The sequence below is a fragment of the Anoplopoma fimbria genome, chromosome 15 (genome assembly GCF_027596085.1).
Source record: "Anoplopoma fimbria isolate UVic2021 breed Golden Eagle Sablefish chromosome 15, Afim_UVic_2022, whole genome shotgun sequence".
Lineage (NCBI taxonomy): Eukaryota > Metazoa > Chordata > Actinopteri > Perciformes > Anoplopomatidae > Anoplopoma > Anoplopoma fimbria.
Genome location: NC_072463.1, coordinates 19,340,592 through 19,357,746, shown reverse-complemented (window position 1 = coordinate 19,357,746; position 17,155 = coordinate 19,340,592). Strand labels below are relative to the sequence as shown.

At 39.9% G+C, this 17,155-nt stretch overlaps 1 protein-coding gene across 1 annotated transcript in view; it reads left to right on the top strand.

The window, feature by feature from the left end:
* Positions 1-17,155, top strand: part of LOC129103619 (KATNB1-like protein 1) — a 50,714-nt gene that overhangs the window by 15,269 nt on the left and 18,290 nt on the right. The window contains exon 2 of the mRNA XM_054614170.1: positions 1,257-1,309. The gene's annotated coding sequence lies outside the window, so the exon portion shown is untranslated. The remainder of the gene's footprint in view (positions 1-1,256; positions 1,310-17,155) is intronic.

Here is a 17,155-nt window from a genome sequence, read left to right as displayed (position 1 = left end):
TTCACGCTTCTAATGAGAAACAATATGAACTTTTGGTGATTCCTTGCACAATGGTTTTAGTACAACTGACTGGACTTGACTAGAAGCAGTTCCAGTAATCAATAAAAGAATGCCAAAAGGCCAGCTGCATTCTCCTTCTCATCAGTCATTTGCACTTCCTGAAGGAAATGCCTTCAGAGTGACTTGTTCAATAAAAAGATGATTTTTTTGTATTGTATCGCCTGTACCGTGTTGTGGCCTAATAAAACAGCTTTTTCTTTCGCCTCGCCAATGTACTGCAAATTCCATAGTATGAGTTGGTATTCAGAGAGCACAGGTCAGCGAATGAGGTTAACAAGCTAAATCAGATGCTGATAGAAGTCTCTATAAAAAGTGTACATAGATACTTCAATAGCTGGAACAGCAGCTGCTATGTTATGAACATTTTCTTCAGTTTACCTTACTGCATAGCAACAATGTTTACTCATGCCTATCAACACAGACTCCCAAAGGCTGCTCAGCGCTGCTACGAGGAATCTGTATTACTCCTTTTGGTTTTGGCTAACTTGTTGCAGATGTGTGATAAGAAATGTAATTGTGCCGGAAAAAAAACTATGGTGACAAAAATGTAGCAGCATCACTTCTCATTTATGGGATCAACGTCTTTGAAGGTTTTTTTTACGAAATTTGTGGGAAATTCATTGTAAATTGACAAATCACACTGTAACTCTACACATGTTTTTCCAAACGGTGTGTATCAATCAGGTTCAAAGCACTGTGGAGCACAAAAAACAATAACGGATAATCAAAACCGGCCGTTCATTTTATGAAAACCTCTGACTCATGGCGATTTCGGTAAACGCACCATCAGATAATCAAGATCCAAATGTGGTCATCAGACGTTACAGGCAGAATGGAAAACCTTGATTTGACTTATTTGCGAGAAGTCAATCCACTGATTTCTCAACTGCAGATGTCACGTCTTCACAGAATGATTGTTGGTATCAGTGTCACAGCCTGGCATTTTCATTGAGGTCTCTTTTTTTTTTATTTGGTTACACAAACTCAAAACTCACTTTGGAAAACACAAGTTTGTTTGTTCTTGTGCTGGATTAACAAACACCAGATTGTTCTGGTGGTACCACCAGCCGTACCAGACATTCCAACCACCTCCATTGACAAATCCAGCCTGGATCAAGGTCTAAGCCTTTAGCATACACTCTTAGTCACGCCAAGTCTGTTATGTAACTGAAGTCTGCTGTTTCTGATTTTTTCAGTGGCTGTCCATCTCAGCGGGACAAAGGACAAGGACAGCAACTGCCATATAAGGGTAAGGCTACTGTCATCTCCAGAAAACACACTCCCAGACAGAAATGGTATGTGCTTTGATTCACTTTTCAGCTGGCTTTTATCTGTGCTGGTGTGTGTATCTGTTTGTTGTTTGTCCATTGGTCATTAGTTTCCTGGAGGAATAGTTCGACCTCTGTCTGTTCTGTTTTGTCTGAGACTATGAGAGCCAGAAATTTGTTTATTTTAGGAGGTTCTTTCCAATGCCGTCACAGCTGATGTCATGAGATGTTTGCTTGCTGAATGCATTGATTGATTGTTGCTCAAGTAGAGTCATATTTACCGTGGAACTGGATATATGCTACTGAGCCGCAGTGACATATAACTGTATTGTCTAATGATGATTAAGGCAGAGTGTTTCAGAAATATCTACCCGTAGGAGTGAGAAGAGTTTAATCACACTGTCCCTATTGCACATTTAAATATGTGTCTTTATTTATGGGGTGGCAAATAGTGCAGAGAGGCCACATAGTCAAGACTGTTTGCATTTGCATTCATCTTCAAAGACACCCACTCACACACTCACACACCACATAGACTCTCTGTGGTGATGATGTGCCACTTTAAAGCTGCAAAATGAAACATCTGTGACAAACATTGTCAGAGTGGAATGCACAATCACATTTTAAAGTTGTGTGATAATTTCAACAATCTGATATCTTATAGAAGAATAGGCTCTTTTCCCGGATTTAAAAGGGAGAGAGATCTGTGTCAAATTTGTGGTGTCGAACAGTGTGTGCTTGTGTGTCTGTGTGTGTGTGAGGTTTGCCAGAGTTCATGCCTTAAATTGGGTTCAGCTGCTGTCAACAATGCGGCCATATCAGTGGATTTCATTCAAATGATAAATGGGAACTGAGTTACCTTATAGAGGCCAAAGGTAAACCCAGGTACAATACCAGTTAAATAAAAGTACATTTGTTGCTCTAATTGAGTAGTTTTTCATGTATTTATAGCAGCTATGTAAAAAAATAAGAATTACACAGTAACTTAGGGCTATGCTATTATCATCAGGAGGCTAAAGACCTTTGCAAGGTCAGAAAAAGCACAGGTGAACTTAAAAACATTGATCATGGCTGCATTCCATGAAGGTGAGCCAGCTCTAGGTTCCTGTTATTGTCCATGCTGGCTGACAGCGACTTACTGGGATGGTTTGTGGAACAAAGACATCACTGATATTATTAGTTACATCTGTGTTTTTCAGCTTACGTCAAGTCGAAATGCCTGCCCTGTCTGTCTATTCTCTTTTACTTGGCTTCAACAATTTTGAGAAACAGCCTTATTAAACCTGCATGAATTCATATTTGGCAGCTTGGGTGCAGCACAACAAGCTATAAACACACTATTATTATCACCTTGTAAAGTTGATATAGGTAACATAAGGAAACAATTGCCTATTTACACATTCAGCAGACACAGATCATCATTAGCATTCATTTGTGGTCGTGTTTCAGCTGAGGTGATTACAACAAGACTAATATTCCCTTCTCTTTGAGATACTCCTGAGGCAAATATATGTCTCTAGCGCTGCTATAAGCTCCGCTACATGTTCACCAGCTAGTGGCTAACTATGTCGCTCTGCGATTTGATATGGGGCAAGTACAGCAGCATACAGTGCGTTTATACGGGCTTTTTCAATAAAACATCTGACTGCTGTGTCTGGAGACGAAGCTAAAGAGTACCAAAACAATGAGCTGAAAACGTCTATAAAGCTCCATAAAGCTGAGGACTGCAGAGGGTTATAGGTTATAATTATCTGTGGATTTGTCACTATAATAGACACCTTTTACATCACAAGTCGCATTCGGTCCTTCGTTTATATTAAGGATGATTAATTAAGCAGATTAAGGACGTGACAGGTATGTATTGTAAGTGGGGGGGTTTTCTACAACAGAGCTAAAACGAATTTTTGTCTGAACAGTATTTTAATATTTGTAAATTAATATTTTCTCTACTTAAATCCAAGTAATTTCCCTTCTGCTTCAATAGACTGTGCCACCTCTCTTTCAACCTGTGAATTAAGGAACGTAGGTTTGCAAATGGACAGTAGGGATGTGTCTCTACCAATATTATGAAGAGACAGAATTGTCCTTATCAATATTTGAGCAAACTTGTTCATATTACTTTAGGTGTATACTGACACAAGCACAGAGTGAGAGAATGAGAGAGACGAGCAGAAGAGAACCCGGTCCCTTTCCACTATTCCTATTGCTTAGACTAAAGCAAACGTATTCACTGTCTGAAGGGGTAACAACCATATCAGTAGAGCGCAGAGAAATAACTTAATGCACAGCAGACTGTAGGGCAACTTATCAGAGGATACATATATGTTGCATATGATTTGAATGTGCAGAAAGTCCCTATTGCACATTTAAATATGTTATTTTTAAAAATCGAAGACACAAAGAGTCAATTATGTCTACATGTGTGTTTACTCAGCAGAGATCACATTAAATGACAAAAGTTGATCTAACGGAGGATATTTGAATGCAATACAGATAGCCTTACTCTATTATATTCCATTACATAACTGAAGACATTTCCACCATAAATGAGTGTTTGAAATTCATTGAATTTAAGTGTTTGATACTTTCTTGAGGGAGGACGCTCCGACCTCCATTTAATATGTGTCCCCACCAATGATGAAAGGAAACCTACGCACTTGCGTGACTCTAAACTGGGAACGGCTGATCCATTCTCATCTGTCAGAACATACAATTATTGCTAATGCCAATACACAGACACAACACAGGCTTGCACACATACTTTGTAGAGCGAAACAGGGACAGAGGATGGAAGAAAGGGAAACTTGATATTTGGGTCGCTGTCATTTAGCCACAAAGATAAAGGGTACACGCGAAACCCTTCCTTCCAAGTTTCCAGCTTCCAGTTATCCCACCAAAAGATGAATTCTTTTACGATGACTTTTTCATAATATCTTGTTTATCAACCAAATGATTACATTGCAACATGAGCCAAGCATGTTGCCAAAGGAAAAGGACAGTACGAACTCATATAGCAGACTTTAAATTGTATAGTGAAGTGTTGCGTTGGCCACTCTCACTGCTGGAGCTGGCTGCGTCTGTTCTTTGTCTGGGCGAGAGCTGCCGCTTTCCCATTTCCTTCCCTCCTTCTCTCCTTCTCCCTGCTGAGGTAAAAGTGAGTCACTGAGTCAGCAGCTGGTCTCCGTCATCCCCAATATCGCCCATGATTTAACAGGAGACCAGCTGCCGGATCGCTACAATCTGACAACATCACTTCCCCTTTGCCCTTCTATGGACATAAAAATACAAACCGACAAAAAGGCCTCTAATGATAAAATCTATGATCAGATTTTTGTTCATGTAAGTCCATCTGTAATTTACATGTTTTGTTTAATGCCTTTTTTCTTTAAACAAACTCTGTGTGTTCGGCCTCCAAAAGCACAGTGCTGCAAATTCCTTTTACGGCCTTCTTTCAAGAGTTTGTTTTCCCTATAGAAGCAATTAAAGGTGTTCATCATCGAGATTGGAACTTTATTTTTCTCAGAGGCCGCCTACATCAGCAGGAAACAGGCAGGGGTTTAAAATAACAAACTCTTAAGAAGCAAAAGACTCACTGACTCTTTTAAGACCTCTTTACTGTACATTATGGCATTTTATATTAAACATTACACTCCTGTTACATAAGTGAAATGTACATGTAAAGACCAAACGTATGGAAGCATATGAAACAAGAATTACTTTCACCTTAGATTGTGGTTTCAATCACGTAGATGGGAACAAACGCAATAATGAAACACGACTAAGATCCTACAGCCATGCTAGCTGCTCTACAGCCATGCTAGCTATGTAGGCACAGTGTCGCTTTGAGCTAAATGCTAATGCTAGCATAGAAACGTGGTCACAATGACCAAGCTAACATGTTGATGTTTAGCAGTTATGTTTACTGTGTTCACTCACTTAGTACCATGCTAACATTTGTTAATGAGCACTAAACAAAAAGAACAGCTAAGGTGTTTTAGTTTTGCAGGTATTGAATCATAAACCAAAGTATTAGACGGATCAGACTTGAGACAGAGACCTGCATGTCTATAAAGCTTGCATCCATGAGGCAGCTGTACAAATTCTCGGAATGGAGGATGTGGATTACCTACATTTGGTTATCTTGGCGCTTTATCCTGTGAGTTGGAACTCAGAAAAACACTTGCACTTTTTTTATTTTACTGCATAGAACTAAAATGAATCATAAAAACAAAAGGGAGGTCTCATTTTTTGAGAGCTGTTGATTACGGATGAGTGGATTCCATTATTGAATGTTTAAACCGAAGTGTTTAGTTTTCCCATTCCACTGGCTAAAAGGACAGGCAGGTCTCTGTCTCGCTTCATCTCATCTTCCTTCCCGTTTTCCTGTGAAGGGAGGTGTCGTGCCGTGCACTGCTTATTTGTGGAGTCACTGTCCAGGCATGGCAGTGGAGATGAGTGCTGGATCTGTCACTGCTTACTAACAGCTCACTCTCATTCTGCTAGATGTTTATCCATAAGGCTTTCTGGAAAATAAAGCCTGAATTCTTGGAGAGAGGCGGGTCTCTCTCCATCCTTTCACCTGTTTAGTTTTCCAGGTGGAGTGGTGTTAGGACCTACCCGAGGGCCATACTCCACTTATTCTACGGCAGTTTATTGCTTCGCCTCATCTGTCGTCAGTTTTTGAAGAAAAAGTAAAAGCCAGTGGAAAGAACCGAATGTGTTATGCCTTTTGAAGAAGGGAGATAAAATCTCTAGATTGCGCATTAATTGTTGCTTGGAGCCTCTAGTCTAGCTTTGAAAAAAATCTAGCTTTGTTGACTTTGGCAAGCTGAAGATGTTCGAGGATCAGAGCACAGGGCCCCATTGTTTTTCTGCTCAATAGTGGGCCATGGTGCCCGAAGCAAGGACACTCGATGATCCAAAACATTAACTTAGAGGATGACTGGGCACAGTTTATTTCAACAGATCATTTCTTTTCTCTGTGGAAGTAGTTTCTAATGACTAAAATCCTTGCTGAATCAACCCATAGTAAAAATAGTCATCATTTCAAGTAGAAGCAATTATCTTGCAAAGAGGTAGCATTGTTATTTATGATGGAAACTACTGTGTGAATGCTGTGACTGTCAATAAAGTTATAATCCCTTCATTTTCATGAAATCACATCCCGTTCTTTTGATAATGTGATTTGCTGAATTTTTTTTAGCAATCGCAATTCAATATATTTCCATTACCTACTTTATATGATTATAAAGTTCACATACTCTTTCAAACTCTTTCTGTTTAACTAATTAACAGTTTTTGTGGGGGTTAGATCTGATACAAACAAAGCCCAAAAGAATATGTGTTGAGAGTTACATAATAAGGTACTTTATAATAGCAATGTTAAACAAAAATCTGATCTCAGAATGGCTTTAATAATGATGCATGGGTTCTGCCATGCTCTGAGTGAATGCTGATTGTTTTAAAATGTAATTGCTGATCCATTAACAAAAATGATCACTTAAGTGTAATTCTTTCGACTCTGAATGGTTGATTGTGTTGAGTTCTCCATTAACAACAGTTTCTGATAATCAAGATCTTATTATCCTGATGAGGGCTATTATAAATGTTTAAGGGGATTTTTCTGGTTCTTGAGGGATTTAAAGAGACTGGACACTCCCTCCCAGTGTGTGAGCTGTGGTGTTTGGTTCCCAGGCCCTCATGACACCATGCCTCTGTACAATGAGTAAGAGTAATTCAGAGTAATTCCCTCTCATTTGAATTCAGTGACTACTTAGTCCGACATTCAATTTCACACAGCTCTGGTGAGAAAGTAAAGAAATCAGTTAAAATCTCACGAATCTAGGAACAGGAAATCTTTTTTTACAGCTTCCTCTGGAGAGAAAGTGTCTCTGGATTCTGAGGCCATTTTGTTTTGACCTCATCTCACCCTGGGTCTCTTCAGGGGATCACATAAGACCCTGTTTTGAATATACTGCAGTGGCAAGTCCACTGAGATCAGTAAACAAAGGAGCCAACAAAGACAGAACAGTGGAGCCGATCTTGCATAAAAACCTTCAGTTAGTCCTCAATCTGAATTGTGAAGAATACAAATAAGACCTCAGGGCAAAAGAAACAAGCCTCAACATCTGCAGCTCTGCTTCTTTCTTCCTATCTTCTGAGAAAATATCAGAAACCCCATGGCTGCTGACACCTTCGCCCCATCATCTGGTCCTCTTTAACACCCGACAGTAGATCCGCCCGTTTGACGTTCATTCTTTGTATTATACTTCAGCTCGATCTGACGAACTACAGGGTTTTTTTCATTGTTCAACCAATTTGAAGGAATGTTCTTGACTGACACCTCATGAAAGAGTCAATTCTTTACTTTCCAAAAGCAACAATCTGAACGTGTTGATTCTCACTAGAGCTGACAGCATGGTGTCGGTATCATTGATTTAGGGCCTTTCTTTGTTCAATATTGATTAAAAGTCTATGGAATCAATATGTAGTAAAGGGCAATTAATCATTTTATTTGGAAAAATGCAAATCACTCAACTTCCAAAGCCATCTGTTTGTCATTTTTGCATGTGTATATCTCAGAGTGTATGTCCACAAACTGTTGCTATGTAGAAATGCTGTATACAAGCCCACAGTTGACCATTAAGGGGGGAGCATGTCCAAGTTGGCAGCGGGTCAAATGGCAAGCCCAAGTCCGCAGAGGACAGTGGGAGTGAGACATGAGGAAGGGGAAAGGGCTTTGAGTCACACAGCACAAAGGAGTGAATCAGGCCTCTATGCAGGACCGGGTGACTGACTGACTGACTGGTGTTTGGATCCCTCACAGCCGTTAAAAGTGTGTGCTGATAAGCCCACACACTTGTTAAGTCAAAAGTCACACATGCAAACATGCAGGCACATGCACATCAAAAAGGTTATTTTACGTATTTTGCACTGTGCAAATGAAATCTTTCCTATTCTGAAAATCCTAATTACAATATCTATTAAACTTTTAAATAGTTTACATGTGTGCCATTTTTTAATTACTACTTATATCATTCTATATACTTTGACCATCATTTGGATCTAGAGAAAGTTGAAAAGGGCAGGAACTGTCTCACTCTATGATAGTTTACATACCACAGAGGAGACAAATTATGTGGACACACAGAGCGAAGACAGGAACTACTAAATCAAACACCAGAGGAATATCTCACCTTAATGTTAACCCATAGCTGACCTCGTGCCAGCTTCAGGTTGGGACAGACAGAGCTAAAAACGGAGGGGATATGAGAGGACTGTGTTGATTTGAGCTGCTGACAGAGTTTATTTCTCCCGCCACTTCCTTTAGTCTGGCGAAAGTAAGCTCTTTCAGATATATTGTATGTTTCAGTCTAGCTGCACAATACTGCCTAAAGCAGTTGCTTCCTGCTAACTGCTCCACTTCATGTCTGATCCATCATGTGCATCCCACATGTTATACTGCATCATTGTTGTCTAAAGGCAGATTAAAGAATCAACCTGTTTTTTCCCCTGCAATAACCAGATGCCTAAAAGTGAAGACAGACATCATATTATGAAACTTCTTATATGAAGGCATTTTTAGCATAGCGGGGGTCGTACTGTTCCAGGCTGCTGGGTCTGGGACAAACACTCTTTGACCTTTGAGATAAAGCAAAAAATGATTTCCAAAAGAATAAGGAAACAGTTTGATCTCAAAACCTTTGTGACTTTCTTTTGAAGAGGATAACACCAACCGCAGCAGTAAGGTCAGCCAGCGTTCTTATCCAAAAGTATTTAATCTTGTCCACTTCCAGGCTGGAATGTGGAGGATAGCCATGATTATGCAGACTGGGAAGTCTTAAATCACCAACAGAAATTTGCTTTTATTCTGCAGACTCATGCCTTCTCCTCTCTCTGGCAATTGTTCTAGCTCCTTTTCCCATCATGCCTTGGCCTGATCATCTTCTGTTTTGTAAAAGTCAGCCATGTTGTCACTGTACTGAGCCATGTCACTAAGGAACGATATACGAAAGCCACAGCAATAATATAGCAGCAAACAACTATTTGCTATGTAAAGATATAGTTGCATGATGTCTACCTGAGCAGAGAATGTAGTCACTTTCCCTCTGTGTGTGTTGTTATCAGAGCTTCTCATTGCTTTGTTTACATAGGCACGCCGTTACTGCATGTTCATGCATGTAATGGTGCCCCACTGGTGAGCTAATGGCCGCTGCTCTGCACTGAGCTCATTAACAGCTGATAACGCCGCCCCAACTGACAGCATCATTGCAGAGGTGTAGAACAACCCTCTGGTTTCCCCTCAGGTTAACGTCGTTACCGCTGTCAGCACTTTCACTGTAGTTTGCACTGTTAGCACTGTTAGCACTATTGGTTACAGCTGTCTGCTGCCAGATGCAGCAGACAGCTGTTTACGGTCAAAAAGCTCTGATAACCCAGTGAACCCTACCTGCATGCCAACATCAACTTAAAATGTAAAAATATGTGTTTAAGGCTTGTTGTGGCCAAAATAATTTATCATTGCAGGCTTAATTTTGTTGTTGTCTCCCTAAAGTTTGTCCGCAAACAAGTTATTGTTTTCACAAATGTTTTGGCCAGTTGCCTGGAAATCACATAGGTTGCCTAATTATTGGACATTTTAACCAATTTTTTTTAATCACATTTTTTTTTAATTCAAATATATTTACAAAGCATCATCTTCTTAATCTTGAATTTGATGATATTGACACAAACCATACTTTTGGAAACATTAAGTCTTGGTTTGGTTTTATATAGTCAGTGAGCCTGTATATAGGGTACAGAGTTAAAGCGATGAGGCTCTCAGAGCTTTTGATATCTTGATCTTCTTCTTTGCTTTGGCATGGTCCAAGTCAGGTGGATCAAATAGAAGAAACTGACCAAGTCTCTATCAGATAACAAGTCTCGAAGACCTGAGTACATTTCATGTAAATGTGGTCTCCTGCAGGTCTTAAGACTGGGGAATGGCAGGGCTGCAGATAAGAATTACCCAGAGGATCACAGGTCAAAACATATGAAGAACAGTGTCCGTGATTATTATGATAATACATTTTTTGGGTGGTGGAAAATCAAGTGAAAATATGAACTCTTGATTGCAACAGTGTTGTTTTCAATTTTAGAAAATGGACTGCTCTTTTAGTTTACTTGAGATTACTTGAACAAAATGTCCAGAAGTTGCTTCTTTGTAACTACATAACCTTACCCGCTACTGTCTTCTCTTTATATGTATTATATATATATATATATATATATATATATATATATATATATATATATATATATATATATATATATATTCCACTGCTGGTCAGCACGTGTTAGACATGTGTAAATAGCTCATTGGTTTGTGGGAATCAATCAAATCAGCAAAAGTTGCTCCAAAATACATGTGCAATTATATTTAGGATGTAATCCAAGCTCACCACTACCTTACAAAAACACAAACCTACTTTTAAGTCTGAGCTGTTCTCTGTCCTCATGCTTATGTTTAATTGAGATGACATTGGAGACAACAGCAGAACACGTTTCAGGTGGCAGGAAAAACACAGCAGGCTGCCACGGGACTGTATATCCTATATTCTGTTGGTTTAGGTTTGGTGGGAGAACAAATATTTAAGTCAGATTTAAAAAATGTATCTCGTGCGCCTCTTTTCTCTGGAGCATACATAAAGAGACGGCAACCACAACATCTCTCCCTTTCACTCTCTCTCTCCCTCCCTCTCAGCCACAGCGCTCCAGCCTCACTAGACATCTCGAATGACTGCTGTCAGCATGGCCATTAAGTCTTTCAGTCTGGGTCTGTTTAAACAAGCTTCTCCGGTGGCCAGTGGCCACACAAAACCAATTCCCAGCCACGGGATGATTTGCTTCTCTCTGCCAAATTCATGCCTTGGTCCATTTAATGGGTGGTCAAACATACTTATTGTTAGGTAGAACAAACACTCCAATACGTGTTTTTGTTAGCGTCCTTGGCTGCTTGTGATGAACGGGCACAAAAACTTCAACCCCAATGTTATCACCCAAGAAGAATATAATATGCTGTCAATGTGTGACTTATATTTATTTCTGTCGATTCACTGAAAATTCAAATCATTATATCATTTCTGATTTCAATCTAAGAGTCTGCAGCCACACAAGCACCTCTCTGAGGCTATACTTAGGCTCTTCAGCAATGCTAACAGGTAGCAGGTATACTGTTTGCCATGTTTACCATTCCAGTTGGGGGACTGCCTATTGTTCCTACGAGCCATTACTCCAACAGTCCAATAGTCTGAAAAATGCCCCATAGGCCCATTATCCCAAAACAAACGCCCATTGTAAGGAAAATACAAACTCTCCCTGCAACAAACAGAGGCACATGGCTATGACGTCATCAGATCTTCCCGACTGGCAAAGGCATGACCCACCACGCTGTCTTAGCACTCTACCTTTGTTGGTTGGGTTGGTTAGGTTTAGGCATGAGGAGAGAGACTAGTTAGGTTTAAGGTATGAATATTAAGACGACAGAGGGCGGGTCATGCCTTTACCATGGTATGGAAAACGATAGTGAGACCGGTAAGGTTTGATGACGTTATTTTGCGCCATGTGCTTCTGTTCCTTGCACATAGAGTTTGTATTTTCGAACAATGGTTGCCATGATAACATTTGCCAATCAGCACAAAAAAAAGGTACAGCTGATGCCAATAGGAATGCAAGTAGTTTTGTAGGTATGTGGTCATAAACCAAAGTATTGGACTAATGAAAATTCTAGATCCTTGAAGTCAAGGGATCCCCAAAGTCAGAATGCGCCTGTCCAAACCTTCATTGCCATCCATCCAATATTTGTGTGTTTCAATCTAAACCAAAGTGGTGGACTGACCGACATTGACAACCCTAGTGCCATGCTTCTACCATGGCTTAAATGGTTTTAAAAATTGTATATTTCTATACAGAACTAAACTAAATTGCATTGTCTTCTTCTTTGATTACATTGTAACTCAACCACATCACCAAGTCTTATACCTAAAACCAAGCAAGATTCATCTAGATTGGTCTACGTAGACAGACGTAAGCGATCCTAACAAGTCTAGACAGGGGACATACCTGTCTGTCTGAGTCTAAATGTAACATGTCATCAGGCCAAGGACATAAATGTCCTCTAATGACTAAAGCGCCTGCTATTGCTGGACAGATTCTCCAAATACTTTCTGTCCAGTGATCTGAGACATCTGTGTTTTTGTAGCAAAGCAGTCACTCAGCTCCCACCCAACAGGCTGGTGGAGGCTTTTTTTTTAAGGTACACTTGAGAGCTACATTGCCCATTCATTTGAATTTCTCCATAAACATTGAAAACCACTTTACCGTCAGTAAGACAGTCTAGTATGATCACACTCTTTCAAAAACAACACTGGATACCGTCTCCCGGGATGATTACCTTTACAGCCTGAAATGTGGCTTTGAGGATAGAGATAGCTTTCATTGCTTCCTCACTTACAAGCACCCCTCCTTCCAAACACACACATTACGTTCTTGACCCCTTTTTGCCAATGTGTTAGCCAAAAGCGCTGGCGACATGGAGCACCCCATGGAGTGTTTTTGTGTTCACTGCTGCCCTAAAAACCCACATGAATTTGAGGTGAGAGGACAGTCTTAAATGCCAGACTTTCCTCAGGTGGATACGAAAAAAGTCCTATCTTTGACATGCTGTATTTTTACTGAGTGCTGAAAGATCCACTGGTGCTCACCACCCTACCAGTAGCTCTGTGGATACCACTGGAGTTCCTAAAGCAGGATCCTGCATCGACTCCCCAAGGGAAATAAGGTGTTGAAATATCGTCTTATGTCTAGGGTCAGGTTATGCCCTTGTCATAACACTCTTACAGAGCTAAATGATTTCCTTTGGGCACTGCTGGGATCCCTAGTGGGTGACTGTCATGTGATAAAGTAGCAGCAGGCATGTGGTTGAAATGTTCAAAAGGTTGCAATGTCCGCTCGTCTCTTTGTTTCCAAATGTGAGCAGTGTGAAGTATAGCGTCTGAACGTACCTGGAAGGTTGAGAACACTTAAAGACTCCTCAGGCTCTCCTTGAGACATTTTTAAGGGGGTAAAGGTTTAGAGTTTGGAGTGCAAAATCCATTATGACCGTTAATCACCTCATTCCTATCTAAATGGTTTTAAAACCAGAGCTTTAAAAAGAGGTCTTGTGTTACCATTCCTGTAAAACACTGGACATGTAAACCACCCACTGACCTTTCCTTTGCTAGAGCTCAGATCTCAAGTGCTGATAGAGTGAAGGCTTTGTACCGAAACGACAAAGGTGGGCTTTTCACCTCAACACAGCTTGTGCTCTACATTAATGCAGACTAGACATGGATCGGCAAGAACATTACATTTTTAACAAAAGTTCCAACAATGTCACTCCTCGCTGATATTTGGAGCCAAGTGTGAGGGCATTACAGTAATGAATGTTAAAGAAGACAGACAGCCTGGCATGCGCAACATTTAGGACACAGGATAGGCATAATGAGCCTGGCATTGTTCTCAACAGCATGCTGCATTCTGGGAGAGCACTTGGACAGCAGTGCCAGTCTGTGAGAGAAGACAGCTCTGCAGTGCAATTTGTCTTAACCAACCAGGCATGACAGAGCCCCGAGGGCATGTACAATAGTTAAATAAATCGTATCCTTGTGGCCTGACTTGGGGGAAATGTCTTTCGCTTCTACAGTAGATTAGGTGTGATCACAAAACAAGTTAATGTTGTGACAGCTAGGTGATAAAAAAAAGCCCACTACATAACATACTTTCCACAATGCATAATCCTGCTCATTCCAGCATAGCAAGGCCTTCTTCAAAGTCAGTCACTGAGAAGAAGTCCCACGTCATATTGTTGACGGATCAGGCTTACAGATTTTGGCTTCCCCACAATAAGCAAGCTGCTGAATGAGAATTGTTTCGGATTTAACAGACCCAAACATGGACCTCTTGAACCGAGTGACGTGACCCAGCTCTGTCTGCCAACAGCAGCCGATGTGGTAGCACACCCCTGTTGTCATCCGGCTCTTAAGGCCCCTCAAGTGTTGAGCCTCAAAAGTTAACAATTTGAATCTCTGCCCCTGGCACAAAGCTAGCACTTCCTGCAGACTGAGAGGAGTCTCAAGTTGGCCTGCCATAGCCTTTAAGAACAGCCTTGCCTGTATGCAGAACAACAGTACCTGTGTATTCTGACGTTCTTCTGTGGGGGCGATTGATGACTTGAAATGAGAAGATATGAGGAGACACAAAAAATAGGGGCCAAGTCCTTCCACTGTTACATTGCAGGATGATGATGATGGGTCTTCTGCTGAGTTCTTCTTGCTTGACTAAACAAGAGTAGTTAACCTAATGTCTTCCTGATAAATTGGAGCACTACTTATCAGGATGGATGACTGTGTGTTCAGAACTGCATGGGAAATTTTCCATCTGTAAATAATCACACACTGTGTACTATATTTGTTGGGTGAATGATGAATCATACTACTATACAGACTGATCCTAAACATCAACAATGATTATATATTAATGGATATCGTTCATATTTTTTTCACATAACTGAACAGTCAATATTTAGGTTGTTTTGGTCAAGTTTGCAATCTACCAATTGGAGTGAGAATATTTCAACCTTTGATAATTACTTTTAGTTATCATCTATCTAAGGCATTTCTTTAAGCTGTTTCAACCATTTATTTACTTATTTTTCTAACTATTTTAGTTCTATTAACTGAATGTGGCTACTTCACAAATACTGCAGAAGCACCACCTGGGTTATTGGTTGGGAATCATTGTTTTAATTATTCAGCTGAGGCTAAAGGTTAACAAGGGGGGTCAACTGTAGGATTCAGTGTATCATGAACAGCATCTGCTATATTTTGGTCTGAATTCAACCAACGGTACATCTGTTTAAGGTGATCAATCAAAACTGTGCACATGAAAGTGGACGTTTCTCCTTGCTATACTGTGTGGAGACAGGACATTTGCTGTTTGACCGCCAATAGCGGTTTATGAGTTAGTATTCTAAAACTTCCCTTTCAGTGTTATTTTGACCCACGCCTTGAGCCTCACATAACCCCAGAAAAATGATGCTGCTTTCATCAAATGCCCAGCCTTATCTATTTCATTGTACCCCTAATGGAGAAAATGTGTTTTGTATTTTCCTCACATACTTTGTGCAAAGTATAAAAACAAAACCCTGTTTCAGCGTGGACGCTATCATGTTTATATAACCCACTCCTTTGTAAGTACACGTCGCTCTAGCTTTGGAAGGAGCTACGTTTTGAGAGCAATAACCATAAACACGACAACACAGGTGAATTCATTTAACTGCAACCTTTAGTTTGCCTATTAAAAGTAAAATAAATGCAACATTTTTATGGATATGAAAAATTTAAAACTGGTTCCTATAAATAAAGAAAATTGTCCTTTGAAGAAGCTTAGTTTGGTGATCCCCTTAAGTCACTATGCATATTTGTTCTTATGTGGGATTTCTCCTCAGTTTCAATTAACTTCCAAGTCAGTGTCTGATGACCAGGTAAAATTAGTCAAGGTCAACTTTAGTTTACATCAAGAAGTTCCTGATATTATCAGTCCCAGGACTTCTTTTCAAGGAACAAGAACTTTTTCATACATCTGCTTGCATATGAAAAGAAACATGACATGGGATGAGGGCTTCTGGTGGTTGCGGGTAAAAACACACTCTAGTTCAGTGTACCTGCCTGTTTCATTAAAATATATGTTAGAACAAAAACTCCCGCACACTGGCTTCTTCACTTGCGTATAAATGTATTTTAGTGACTAAGAGTTTTTGTTCTATATTGTCTACTTAAGGTATTCTCCTACGCACCTGTCGTCCTACTGGAGTGCAAAAGTTTTGCTCTTTTTATTAAAATATATGTTGAAAATAAATAAACCTGCAGCAACATTTACTGCTGCATAGTATTTGCTGATGCTTCTTGGATGTAGTAAATGAAATGCAGAGAAGGAAAAAGTCTGGGTGACTGGTATGGTCCTACCGCACTACAAAGCAGATAGTTCATCCGGTGTCAGTGGCAATGGAGATCCAGATTCCTGGAATTTAAGCCGGGAGGTTCATCATCTACTGGAATCGTTGGATCTTCCTCACCGGATCTCCTCACTCAATAAAAGTCAAGACCTGCATTTACAAACAGGCTTATAGTCTCCGTTCTGCTTTTCTTCATATTTCAACTTGTTTGTCAAATCTAGTAAAACATCATACTAAAACAAAGTAAGCGCTGACTGAATTCATATTGAAAATGATGTGTTACTCTCTGGTTTAACTTCAAAAAATCTTACATTATATTAGAATTTTAACTAAATATGCTTAGCATAAACACTATTGATACAATATAACTGTCAGACATGAGCATAGAATAGAATCAACTAAGCTAAACCTTGAGTAAGTAACACAGCACATGAACACAAACATTCAACATACAAACTTTAAACACATTTAGTTCACACAATCATGTTGCAAATACTTTAAGAATTAAGAAAACTTAAAAAATATATATTCTTGACATATCATTGAATTATATTTTATGTTCGCAACAGGAAAGTTAAGTGATTAAGAACTCGACATTTTTCTTTTAGTAAAATAGTTGAGATGAACAGACCACAGTAAAAAGCTAGAAGGAGCAAACGTAGCTTACCGAGGCATTTGAGTAAAGATGACGTCACTTCTGGCGGTCTCGTGGCCTCCGCAGGGAACCCGTTTCACTGTCATCTGATAACTGCTCGACTTCATTGACCTTTTTGACTTGGGTCCTGGTGTTTCTTAA